Genomic DNA, 13,036 nt, shown 5'->3' on the forward strand with positions numbered 1-13,036 from the left:
TCAAATAAAGTAAAATTTCTGTATACATGCAGCGCGAAAAATGTGGACAAACATGTTTTTGATAAAAAAAACCCATTCAGTGTATATTTATTGGTTTGGGTAAAAGTTATAGCGTTTACAAACTATGGTGCAAAAAGTGAATTTTCCCATTTTCAAGCATCTATGACTTTTCTGACCCCCTGTCATGTTTCATGAGGGGCTAGAATTCCAGGATAGTATAAATACCCCCCAAATGACCCCATTTTGGAAAGAAGACATCCTAAAGTATTCACTGAGAGGCATAGTGAGTTCATAGAAGATATTATTTTTTGTCACAAGTAAGCGGAAAATGACACTTTGTGACAAAAAAAAAAAAAGTTTACATTTCTTCTAACTTGCGATAAAAAAAAATTAAATCTGCCACGGACTCACCATGCCCCTCTCTGAATACCTTGAAGTGTCTACTTTCCAAAATGGGGTCATTTGTGGGGTGTGTTTACTGTCCTCGCATTTTGGGGGGTGCTAATTTGTAAGCACCCCTGTAAAGCCTAAAGGTGCTCATTGGACTTTGGACCCCTTAGCGCAGTTAGGCTGCAAAAAAGTGCCACACATGTGGTATTGCCGTACTCAGTAGAAGTAGTATAATGTGTTTTGGGGTGTATTTTTACACATACCGATGCTGGGTGGGAGAAATATCTCTGTAAATGACAATTTTTTAATTTTTTTTTACACACAATTGTCCATTTACAGAGGTCTTTCTCCCACTCAGCATGGGTATGTGTAAAAATACTCCCCAAAACACATTATACTACTTCTCCTGAGTACGGCGATACCACATGTGTGGCACTTTTTTGCACCCTAACTGCGCTAAGGGGCCCAAAGTCCAATGAGTACCTTTAGGATTTCACAGGTCATTTTGCGACATTTGGTTTCAAGACTACTCCTCACGGTTTAGGGCCCCTAAAATGCCAGGGCAGTATAGGATCCCCACAAATGACCCCATTTTAGAAAGAAGACACCCCAAGGTATTCCGTTAGTAGTACGGTGAGTTCTTAGAAGTTTTTATTTTTTCGTCACAAGTTAGCGGAAATTGATTTTAATTGTTTTTTTCCACAAAGTGTCATTTTCCGCTAACTTGTGACAAAAAATAAAATCTTCTTCTATGAACTCACCATACTCCTAACGGAATACCTTTAGGTCTCTTCTTTCTAGAATGGGGTCATTTGTGGGGTTCCTATACTGCCCTGGCATTTTAGGGGCCCTAAACCGTGAGGAGTAGTCTTGAAACCAAATGTCGCAAAATGACCTGTGAAATCCTAAAGGTACTCATTGGACTTTGGGCCCCTTAGGGTACTTAGGGTGTAAAAAAGTGCCACACATGTGGTACCGCCGTACTCAGGACGAGTAGTATAATGTGTTTTGGGGTGTATTTTTACACATACCCATGCTGGGTGGGAGAAATATCTCTGTAAATGACAATTGTTTTTTAATTTTTTTTACACACAATTGTCCATTTACAGAGATATTTCTCCCACCCAGCATGGGTATGTGTATAAATACACCCCAAAACACATTATACTACTTCTCCTGAGTACGGCGATACCACATGTGTGACACTTTTTTGCAGCCTAGGTGCGCTAAGGGGCCCAACGTCCGATTCACAGGTCATTTTGAGGCATTTGTTTTCTAGACTACTCCTCATGGTTTAGGGCCCCTAAAATGCCAGGGCAGTATAGGAACCCCACAAGTGACCCATTTTAGAAAGAAGACACCCCAAGGTATTCCGTTAGGTGTATGGCGAGTTCATAGAAGATTTTATTTTTTGTCACAAGTTAGTGAAAAATGACACGTTGTGAAAAAAAAACAATAAAAATCAATTTCCGCTAACTTTTGACAAAAAATAAAATCTTCTATGAACTCGTTATACACCTAACAGAATACATTGGGGTGTCTTTTTTCTAAAATTGAGTCACTTGTGGGGTTCCTATACCGCCCTGGCATTTTATGGGCCCAAAACCGTGAATAGTCTGGAAACCAAATGTCTCAAAATGACTGTTCAGGGAAATAAGCATCTGCAAATTTTGATGACAGGTGGTGTATGAGGGGGCGAATTTTGTGGAACCGGTCATAAGCAGGGTGGCCTTTTAGATGACAGATTTTATTGGGCCTGATCTGATGGATAGGAGTGCTAGGGGGGTGACAGGAGGTGATTGATGGGTGTCTCAGGGGGTGGTTAGAGGGGAAAACAGATGCAATCAATGCACTGGGGAGGTGATCGGAAGGGGGTCTGAGGGGGATCTGAGGGTTTGGCCGAATGATCAGGAGCCCACACGGGGCAAATTAGGGCCTGATCTGATGGGTAGGTGTGCTAGGGGGTGACAGGAGGTGATTGATGGGTGTCTCAAGGTGTGATTAGAGGGGGGAATAGATGCAAGCAATGCACTGGCGAGGTGATCAGGGCTGGGGTCTAAGGGCGTTCTGAGGGTGTGGGCGGGTGATTGAGTGCCCTAGGAGGAGATAGGGGTCTAATCTGATTGATAGCAGTGACAGGGAGTGATTGATTGGTAATTAGTGGGTGTTTGGAGGAGAGAACAAATGTAAACAATGCACTTGGGAGGTGATCTGACGTCGATCTGCGGGCGATCTATTGGTGTAGGTGGGTGATCAGATTGCCCGCAAGGGGCAGGTTAGGGGCTGATTGATAAGTGGCAGTGACAGGGGGTGATTGATGGGTGGCAGTGCCAGGGGGTGATTGATGGGTGGCAGTGACAGGGGGTGATTGATGGGTGAGTGACAGGTGATTGACAGGTGATCAGTGGGTTTTTACAGGGAAGAACAGATGTAACTAATGCACTGGCGAATTGATAGGGGGGGGGGGGGGGGGTCTGAGGGCAATCTGAGCGTGTAGGCGGGTGATTGGGTGCCCGCAAGGGGCAGATTAGGGTCTGATCTGATGGGTAACAGTGACAGGTGGTGATAGGGGGTGATTGATGGGTAATTAGTGGGTGTTTAGGGTAGAGAACAGATGTAAACACTGCACTTGGGAGGTGATCTGACGTCGGATCTGCGGGCGATTTATTGGTGTGGGTGGGTGATCAGATTGCCCGCAAGGGGCTGATTGATGGGTGGCAGTGACAGGGGGTGATTGACAGGTGATCAGGGGGATAGATGCATACAGTACACAGGGGGGGTGTCGGGGGGGGGGGGGGTCTGGGGAGAATCTGAGGGGTGGGGGGGGGTGATCAGGAGGGGGCAGGGGGCAGGGGGGGGATAAAAAAAAATAGTGTTGACAGATAGTGACAGGGAGTGATTGAAGGGTGATTAGGGGGGTGATTGGGTGCAAACAGGGGTCTGGGGGGTGGGCAGGGGGGGGGGGGTCTGAGGGGTGCTGTGGGCGATCTGGGGCAGGGGGGGTAAAATCAGTGTGCTTGGGTGCGACATAGGGTGGCTGCAGCCTGCCCTGGTGGTCCCTCGGACATTGGGACCACCAGGGCAGGAGGCAGCCTGTATAATACACTTTGTAAACATTACAAAGTGTATTATACACTTTGTATGCGGCGATCCAATGTTTAGTAACCCGCCGGCGCTTCCGAACGGCCGGCGGGTTACAGCGCGAGGTGGGCGGAGCCAGTCCCCGGCGGCCGATCGCGTCACGAATGACGCGATCGCGCCGCCCATGCCCCTACAAGGACCGCCGCCATTTGTCAATACGGCGGTCCTTGCGGGGTCCACTTCCCGGCCGCCAATTGTCTATACGGCGGTCGGGAAGTGGTTAAGAAGAAAATTGTGAACAAGAGGAAATTTTTTTTTTTCAAAAAGACCTTATAGTTTTTGAGAAAATCGATTTTGAATATTCTTCTTCTGACCGTGGGAAAATTAAACGCCCGCCAACTTTAGCGGTTAATAGCAAAGCCCCTTTAAATGTCAGAAACACCAAATGTGTAGGGAATGTTAAGAAGAATAGTGGGAACACGAAGAAATTTTTTTTTTCAAAAAGACCTTATAGTTTTTGAGAAAATCGATTTTAAATCTTCAAAGAGGAAAATGTATCTATTTAAATTGTGCAATGACATTTCCGTGGAAACAATTCCCGCCGACTTTAGCAGTTAATAGCAAAGTCCCCTTAAATCCTAGCAACACCAAATTTGCAGGATATGTTAAAAAGATACTGGGAAACATTATTTAAAAAAAAAAATGAAAATTTTATTTATTTATTTTTTTAAATTGAAATTTTTGGGATATGTTCAGAGTGTGGGAATTTTTTTTGAGAAAAATGACGTGGGGTCCCCCCTCCCGAGCCTCTGTAATCCCTTGTCCCCCATGCAGGCTGGGATAGCCAGAATGCGGAGCCCCGGCCGACTGGGGCTTTGCACCCTGAGCCATACCAGCCCGCATGGTCCATGGTATGGGGGGGGGCTTCGGGGGGGGGAGGGGCGGCCAAGCCTTCCCCTCCCCCCCGGAGCCCTTGTCCAATCCATGGACAAGGGGCTCTTCCCCACCTCCGGTGCCCCAGGAGGAGGTGGGGGCGACGACTCCCTGGGGGGTTCATGGTAGCATCTGGGAGTCCCCTTTAAGAAGGGGTACCCAGATGCCTGCCCCCCTCTCAGGAGAAATGAGTATAGGGGTGCAAAGTACCCCTTACCCATTTCCATAAAGGGTTAAATGAAATAAAAACGCAATAACGAGAAAAGTCCTTTAATGTTCTAAATTAACCAAAAATACTTACCTGTACCTTTAAGAAAAATTCCCACGCCAATTAGGTCCCACGACAGTATCCTCCATCTTGCGATCTTCAGAAATACTTACCTGTACCTTTAAGAAAAAAATCCCACGCCATTATCCTCGGAAAAGATCCCGCGCTATAATCTGTTATGTCCCACAACGACAGTATCCTCTGTCTTGCGATCTTCAGAAATACTTACCTGTACCTTTAAGAAAAAAATCTCACGCCAATTAGGTCCCACGACAGTATCCTCCATCTTGCGACCTTCTGATACATGTTGATTGAAGATCTCCGCCACCCCGATGCCACACACGGCCACCACCTCCGCCGCACTGCTCTTAGCTATACTTAGTATAGCTTAGAGCAAAAAAGCATCTTTAAATTTTAACTCCAATGGTCCCCATTGGTTCCTTAACAGACCAATGGGGATCAGGGAGGATCCCCATTGGTCGATAAGGAACCAATGGGGAGCCTTGGAACCAAAGTTTAAAGATGCTTTTTTGCTCTCAGCTATACTAAGTATAGCTGAGAGTGCGTCTATACAGACGCATTACCACTGGCTGCCGCTGCTCTCCCTGCCTCTCTCAAACCTGTCACCCTCACCCATGGGTGCATTGGGTGCCAGCATGGGTGAGGGTGACAGGTGGGGGGAGGCAGGGAGGGCAGCGGGAGCTAGCGCTAATGCGTCTGTATAGATGCACTTTCAGCTATACTTAGTATAGCTGAGAGCAGTGCGGCGGGGGCGGCGTGTGTGGCGTCGGGGCGGCGGAGATCTTCAATCAAGATGTATCAGAAGGTCGCAAGATGGAGGATACTGTCGTGGGATCTAATTGGCGTGGGAATTTTTTTCTTAAAGGTACAGGTAAGTATTTGTGGTTAATTTAGAACATTAAAGGACTTTTCTCGTTGTTGCGTTTTTATTTCATTTAACCCTTTGTGGAAATGGGTAAGGGGTACTTTGTACACCTATACTCATTTCTCCTGGGAGGGGGGTGGGCATCTGGGGGTCCCCTTCTTAAAGGTGGACTCCTAGATGCCACCATGAACCCCGCCCAGGGAGTCATCGCCCCCGCCTCCACCTGGGGCAAGGGAGGCGGGGAAGAGCCCCTTGTCCATGGATTGGACAAGGGGCTCCGGCTTGGTCGCCCCTCCCCCCCAGAGCCCCCCCCCCCCCCATACCATTTTTTTTAAATTTGCTATAAATTTTTTTTTTAATGTTCTGAGTGTGGGAAATAAATTTAAAAAAAACGACGTGGGGTCCCCCCTCCCGAGCCTCTGTAACCCCTTGTCTCCCATGCAGGCTGGGATAGCCAGAATGCAGAGCCCCGGCCGACTGGGGCTTCGCACCCTGAGCTATACCAGCCCGCATGGCCCATGGTATGGAGGGGCTTTGGGGGGGAGGGGCGGACAAGCCTCCCCCTCCCCCCCCCCAGAGCCCTTGTCCAATCCATGGACAAGGGGCTCTTCCCCACCTCCGGTGCCCCAGGAGGAGGTGGGGGCGACGACTCCCGGGGGGGGTTCATGGTGGCATCTGGGAGTTCCCTTTAAGAAGGGGACCCCCAGATGCCCACCCCCCTCCCAGGAGTAAATGAGAATTGATTCATTTGATTCAATACAAAAAGAACCGGCTCATTTATGAGCCGGTTACTATACCTTAGGATGCGTCCTGTGCGGACGTATAGCTTCCGGCTCCGCAATCTCTCCCCACCTGCCTACACCTGTCACCCTCACCTAGGGTGTCACCTGGTGCACCCATGGGTACACCAGGTGCCAGGCTAGGTGAGGGTTACAGGTGAGGAGGCGGGGAGGACAGCGGGAGCCGTGCTATGCGTCCCTACGCAGGACGCATTGAAAGGTATAGTATTCAAATTGGCGTGGGAGATCTTCAATCAAGTTAACTGAAGATCGCAAGATAAGAGGATATTGTTATTCGTTGGATCATTTCCAAGGATATATTGGCGTGGGAACATTTTTTTAAAGGTACAGGTAAGTATTTGTGGTTAATTAAGATTATTAAAATACTTTTCTCGTGGTTGTGTTTTTATTTCATTTAACCCTTTGTGGAAATGGGTAAGGGGTACTTTGTACCCCTATACTCATTTCTCCTGGGAGGGGGGTGGGCATCTGGGGGTCCCCTTCTTAAAGGGGACTCCCAGATGCCACCATGAACCCCCCCCCCCCCAGGGAGTCGTCGCCCCCACCTCCTCCTGGGGCACCAGAGGTGGGGAAGAGCCCCTTGTCCATGGATTGGACAAGGGCTCCGGGGGGGGAGGGGGAGGCTTGCCCCCCCCATACCATGGACCATGCAGGCTGGTATAGCTCAGGGTGCGAAGCCCCAGTCGGCCAGGGCTCCGCATTCTGGCTATCCCAGCCTGCATGGGAGACAAGGGGTTACAGAGGCTCGGGAGGGAGGACCCCATGTCGTTTTTTTTCAAATTTATTTCCCACACTCAGAACATTAAAAAAAAAATTGATAGCAAATTTAACCCCTCTGTAACCCCTTGTCCCCCATGCAGGCTGGGATAGCCAGAATGCGGAGCCCCAGCTGACTGGGGCTTCGCACCCTGAGCTATACCATCCCGCATGGTCCATGGTATGGGGGGGCTCCAGGGGGGAGGGGCGGCCAAGCCTCCCCCTCCCCCCTGCAGCCCCTTGTCCAATCCATGGACAAGGGGCTCTTCCCCGCCTCCCTTGCCCCAGGTGGAGGCGGGGGCGACGACTCCCTGGGGGGGGTTCATGGTGGCATCTGGGAGTCCCCATTAAGAACCCCTTACCCATTTCCACAAAGGGTTAAATGAAATAAAAACGCAACAACGAAAAAAGTCCTTTAATGTTCTAAATTAACCACAAATACTTACCTGTACCTTGAAGAAAAAAATCCCACGCCAATTGGATCCCACGACAGTATCCTCCATCTTGCGACCTTCTGATACATCTTGATTGAAGATCTCCGCTGCCCCGATGCCACACACGCCGCCCCTGCCGCACTGCTCTCAGCTATACTAAGTATAGCTGAGAGTGCATCTATCCAGATGCATTACCCCTGGCTGTTGCTGCCCTCCCTGCCTCCCCCCACCTGTCACCCTCACCCATGCTGGCACCCAATGCACCCATGGGTGCTAGCAAGGGTGAGGGTGACAGGTTTGAGAGAGTAGGGAGAGCAGCGGCAGCCAGTGGTAATGCGTCTGTATAGACGCACTCTCAGCTATACTTAGTATAGCTGAGAGCAAAAAAGCATCTTTAAACTTTGGTTCCAAGGCTCCCCATTGGTTCCTTATCGACCAATGGGGATCCTCCTGATCCCCATTGGTCTGTTAAGGAACCAATGGGGACCATTGGAGCTAAAATTTAAAGATGCTTTTTTGCTCTTAGCTATACTAAGTATAGCTGAGAGCAGTGCGGCGGAGGCGGCGTGTGTGGCGTTGGGGCGGCGGAGATCTTCAATCAACATGTATCAGAAGGTCGCAAGATAGAGGATACTGTCGTGGGACCTAATTGACGTGGGATTTTTTTCTTAAAGGTACAGGTAAGTATTTCTGAAGATCGCAAGATAGAGGATACTGTCGTGGGACCTAATTGGCATGGGAATTTTTTCTTAAAGGTACAGTTAAGTATTTCTGGTTAATTTAGAACATTAAAGGACTTTTCTCGTTGCGTTTTTATTTCATTTAACCTCTTATGGAAATGGGTAAGGGGTACTTTGCACCCCTATACTCATTTCTCCTGGGAGGGGGGCAGGCATCTGGGTTCCCCTTCTTAAAGGGGACTCCCAGATGCCACCATGGAACCCCCCCCCCCCCCCCAGCAGGGAGTCGTCGCCCCCACCTCCTCCTGGGGCACCGGAGGTGGGGAAGAGCCCCTTGTCCATGGATTGGACAAGGGCTCCGGGGGGGGGGGGGGGAGGGGAAGGCTTGGCCGCCCCTCCCCCCCGAAGCCCCCCATACCATGGACCATGTGGGCTGGTATAGCTCAGGGTGCGAAGCCCCAGTCGGCCGGGGCTCCGCATTCTGGCTATCCCAGCCTGCATGGGGGACAAGGGGTTACAGAGGCTTGGGAGGGGGGACCCCACGTCATTTTTTTCAAAAAATTTCCCACACTCAGAACATATCCCAAAAATGTAAATTAAAAAAAAATGTTTTTTTTTTAATGTTTCCCAGTATCTTTTAAACATATCCTGCAAATGTGGTGTTGCTAGGATTTAAGGGGACTTTGCTATTAACTGCTAAAGTCGGCGGGAATTGTTTCCACGGAAATGTCATTGCACGATTTAAATAGATACATTTTCCTCTTTGAAGATTTAAAATCGATTTTCTCAAAAACTATAAGGTCTTTTTGAACATTTTTTTTCTTTGTGTTCCCACTATTCTTCTTAACATTCCCTACACATTTGGTGTTTCTGACATTTAAAGGGGCTTTGCTATTAACTGCTAAAGTCGGCGGGCGTTTAATTTTCCCACGGTCAGAAGAAGAATATTCAAAATCGATTTTCTCAAAAACTATAAGGTCTTTTTGAAAAAAAAAATGTTCCTCTTGTTCACAATTTTCTTCCTAACATTCCCTGCAAATATGGTGTTTTTAGCTTTTAAAGGACAACTGTAGGGAGGCTGCCATTTTTTTTCTTTTGTGCAATACCAGTTGCCTGGCTGTCCTGCTGATCCTCTGTCTCTTATACTTTTAGCCATAGATCCTGAACAGGCATGCAGCATATCAGGTGTTTCTGACATTAATGTCGGAACTGACAAGATTATCTGCATGCTTGTTTCTGGTGTTAATCAGACACTATTGCATCCAAAGACATTAGCAGGGCTGCCAGGAAACTGGTATTGCTTAAGGAGGAATAAATATGGCAGAATTCTTAAACCTCTCCCTACAGTTGTCCTTTAAGGGGGGCTTTGCTATTAATTAAACATTAAAGCCGGCGGGCAGATATTTTCCAAACGACAGCAAAGCAGGGGTTAAAACGATAAATATCGTTCAGGCAGGATACAAAAAAAAGTTTTAAAACGATAAATTTCATTCAAAAGGTCGGCGCCATTTTTTAACCTTTTAAAGCGATAAATATCGTTTGATAATGTAAGTGAATGGGGCGCCATTTTTATCTAACGGTGCTGGGCTCAGTCTAGGGAGATGGGGAAGCCTGTGATCAGAGCTCATGGCAACCTGCATAATTGCTAATATCTTCTGTGTTAAGAAGGCAAACAAATGTTTTCCATAGCATTTTAGTAAGGAGGCTTTTTGGTCTCCTTCAGAACCTTACACATTCCTAGGTGTTCTGCTTTAACGTGAACCTGCTCGGCTATCATAGATAAGTATCTATCACTGAGCTAAAGTGGAGGAAGGAGGGGAGAAGGCAGCAAGAAGAGACACACGTTGTGTGTGTCAGTGTGTAATACCTTTTCCCCCTATCAGATTGGAGGAGGCGTGCCTTGACCCTTCACTACATTTTCCGGTGTACACTATCATTGATGCTTCTTGTAACTTTATTGAAAACGGACAATCTTCCACAGTGGGGCAGCTATATTCTTCACACTAGAGGTAAGTAATCCTGACCCTGCTGATATGAAAATGGGTTGTGGTGCAATAACCCTACAGGAGAGGAGCTCACTCTGCAAAGCCTAGAAGCAAAAACACATTGCTAGGATGTAAAGAATGCTCTGGGGTTGGGTTGCCATGGTGACAGGCGACACAGCCTGATCTGCTACACTGCAGTCTTGCCAACTGTCAGACTCAGAACGTTTACAGGCATTCGGTAAATAAAACGATTTATTTCCTGTGTTCTGGGGTGCTGGAATGTACAGTAGCTGCTTGGTAGCAAGGAAGGACTGACTGTAAACCTAAGCTGAGAGGGATATGGAGGCTACCGTATTTATTTTTTAAAGAGAACCTGAGATGGGGACTTAAAGAGAGTCTGAAGCGACAATCATTTTTGCTTTTTACCTGCTATTTAGTTTAAGCAGTATGAAGAGAGCTGAAACGTTGCATTCCCGCTGCATAACAAGGGCTTTATACCCCCCAAATCCCGGGGCAAACATCCACGACTTTGAAAATCAAGGATTTTGCTGCCCTGGGAGGCAGAGCTTAGCACTGTAACTCTGCCTCTACTGAAGTTAATCTGTGTGCGGATCTCCGCCTTTCCCCGCTCCTCTCAGTGAAGGAAGACTGAGATTGGCGGGGAGAGGTGGCGTTCAGTGGCGATTGACTCCAGTAGAGGCAGAGCAACAGCGCAAAGCTCTGCCTCTTTTAGGAAGCGCTGTCCGCGTTTTGCCCCAGGGATTTGGGGGTTATAAAGCCCTCGTTTTGCCCCGGGAATGGGGCGTTTCACATCTCCTCATACTGCTTAAACTAAATAGCAGGTAAAAAGCAAGAATTATTTTCGCTTCAGACTCGCTTTAAAAAGTAAATATACATACCTGGGGCTTCCTCCAGGCTTAGCACGCTTACACAGTCCTTCTCTGTCTCCTCGTTCTTCTGCAATTGGCCAATTCTTGGCAAATACACTTCCCACTCAATGTGGTACTAAGCAGATATACTTGCAGTCAAATATGCAACATTGCAAACTACTCGGGACAAGAGCAGGCAATGCTGCATACTTGACTGCAAGTATATCTGCTTAGTACCACATTGGCCTCAATTCATAAAAGTCTGGTCGGGAAAGTAAATCCGTGCGGGAAAACTCCGCTTTTGGTATTTTTTACTTCTTGGTGGTCATTCATAAAATGTTGCCAGTTGCGATAGCAGAGCGGAGATTTCCCGCTGTAGGCTGGAGGTAGGCTGTCGGTAGCCTTGCGTAAACACAGAAGCTGACAGAGTCCCTCCGTGCGCTGCTCTCTCTGCTGCTGCTTGGGAGGTCTGTCCCATTCACTGAGATGTATTCCGCATGCTTCTTGCTACATCCGAGGTAGCGGTAATCCCCGTCCGCATACCACTTGCTCTAATTTTTATGAATGGACATTTTGTTACATTTCTTACGAGAATCACCGCACAAGGCGGTGATTTATCGCTCTGCTCTGGAATTTCAGCTTTTCATGCGGAAACAGCCTTTACGAATACGCATTTTGCTAAATGGTCGATAAAGTCAGCTGTTCTCAGCATTTCCGCATGCGGGAAGGCTTTATGAATCGAGGCCATTGAGTGGGAAGTGTATTTGCCAAGAGGGTTTCTACTGGAGTAGGACCCTCTGAATGTAATGGTTTTTTGCTGCATTCCTGGAAATTTTACTCAAAATATCTTCTGAACTTTCCACTGAGAGAATCCCTTTATGTCTTTTTGTGCACTGAGCTGCACATTTAGGTACTTAACCACCCTGGCATTCTATTGATTTTGCCAGGGAGGCTGCGCAGCAGTATTTTTTGGATTTTTTTTTAAATCATGTAGCTAGCCTAGCTACATGATTCCCCCCCTCCCTGCTGCATCCCTCCCACCCCTCCGATCGCCGCCGGCGCACTTGTCCATAAGGAAATCCCGTTCTGAACGGGATTTCCTTTAGGGCTTCCCCCGTCGCCATGGCGACAAACGTAATGACGTCATCGACGTCGTGATGTAAGATGGAATCCCGATACACCCCTCAGCGCTGCCTTGCAATGATTGGCCAGGCTGTGCATGGGTCTGGGGGGGGGGGCGACCCGTTAGGCGTCAGGTAGCGGCAGCGAGCGGCCCCCAACACGCAGCAAGCAAAGTGCTTGCTGCGTGTATGAAAACATTTTTATCAAAATCGGCCCAGCGGGGCTTGAGCGGCGCCCTCCGGCGGTCATGGACGAGCTGAGCTCGTCATTACCGCCAAGGAGGTTAAAGATCCTATGTGGGATCTCTGAAGGTGGAAGAAACATGTGGTAGCATCCTGATGTGGATCACATAGCGCTACTGCGTGACTGGAACATATTGCATGTGGTGAGATGGATACGCCTTTGCAGTAGCTGCATTGTGATAATTGAAGAATTAAAGAGCTACCACTTTGGGGCGCCTCTTGTGAAAAGGGAGGATAAAGTCTCAAGGAGGGAGGATAAAGTCTCAATATGTATACAAGATAAGGTAAAAAGACAGTGGGAGCCTAACATTATGGGGGGGGGGGGGGGGTGAAGAGGGGGGTGGGGACAGTGAAAAGAGTACAGAGGTTGGTATAACTACAAGTAGCCCATTTCATGTAAACAAAATTGGTAAATGTGTTGGTAAAAATATAAAGTGCATGGTAACCAATGCTAGGAGCCTCACAAATAAAATAGACGAACTAGAGTTCATTCTGATTGACAAAGGCTATGACATTGTGGGAATAACCGAGACATGGATGGATGAAAGCCATGACTGGATAGCTAATTTAGAGGGATACAATGGCTATCA

The 13,036-nt window shown here is 47.9% G+C and overlaps 1 protein-coding gene across 1 annotated transcript in view; it reads left to right on the forward strand.

Moving 5' to 3' along the window:
* The first annotated feature begins 10,098 nt into the window (after positions 1-10,098).
* The window catches only part of BBS2 (Bardet-Biedl syndrome 2), an 89,247-nt gene continuing 86,309 nt past the window's right edge, over positions 10,099-13,036 (forward strand). The window contains exon 1 of the mRNA XM_068259982.1: positions 10,099-10,237. The gene's annotated coding sequence lies outside the window, so the exon portion shown is untranslated. The remainder of the gene's footprint in view (positions 10,238-13,036) is intronic.

Source organism: Hyperolius riggenbachi, chromosome 11 (genome assembly GCF_040937935.1).
Source record: "Hyperolius riggenbachi isolate aHypRig1 chromosome 11, aHypRig1.pri, whole genome shotgun sequence".
NCBI classification, from domain to species: domain Eukaryota; kingdom Metazoa; phylum Chordata; class Amphibia; order Anura; family Hyperoliidae; genus Hyperolius; species Hyperolius riggenbachi.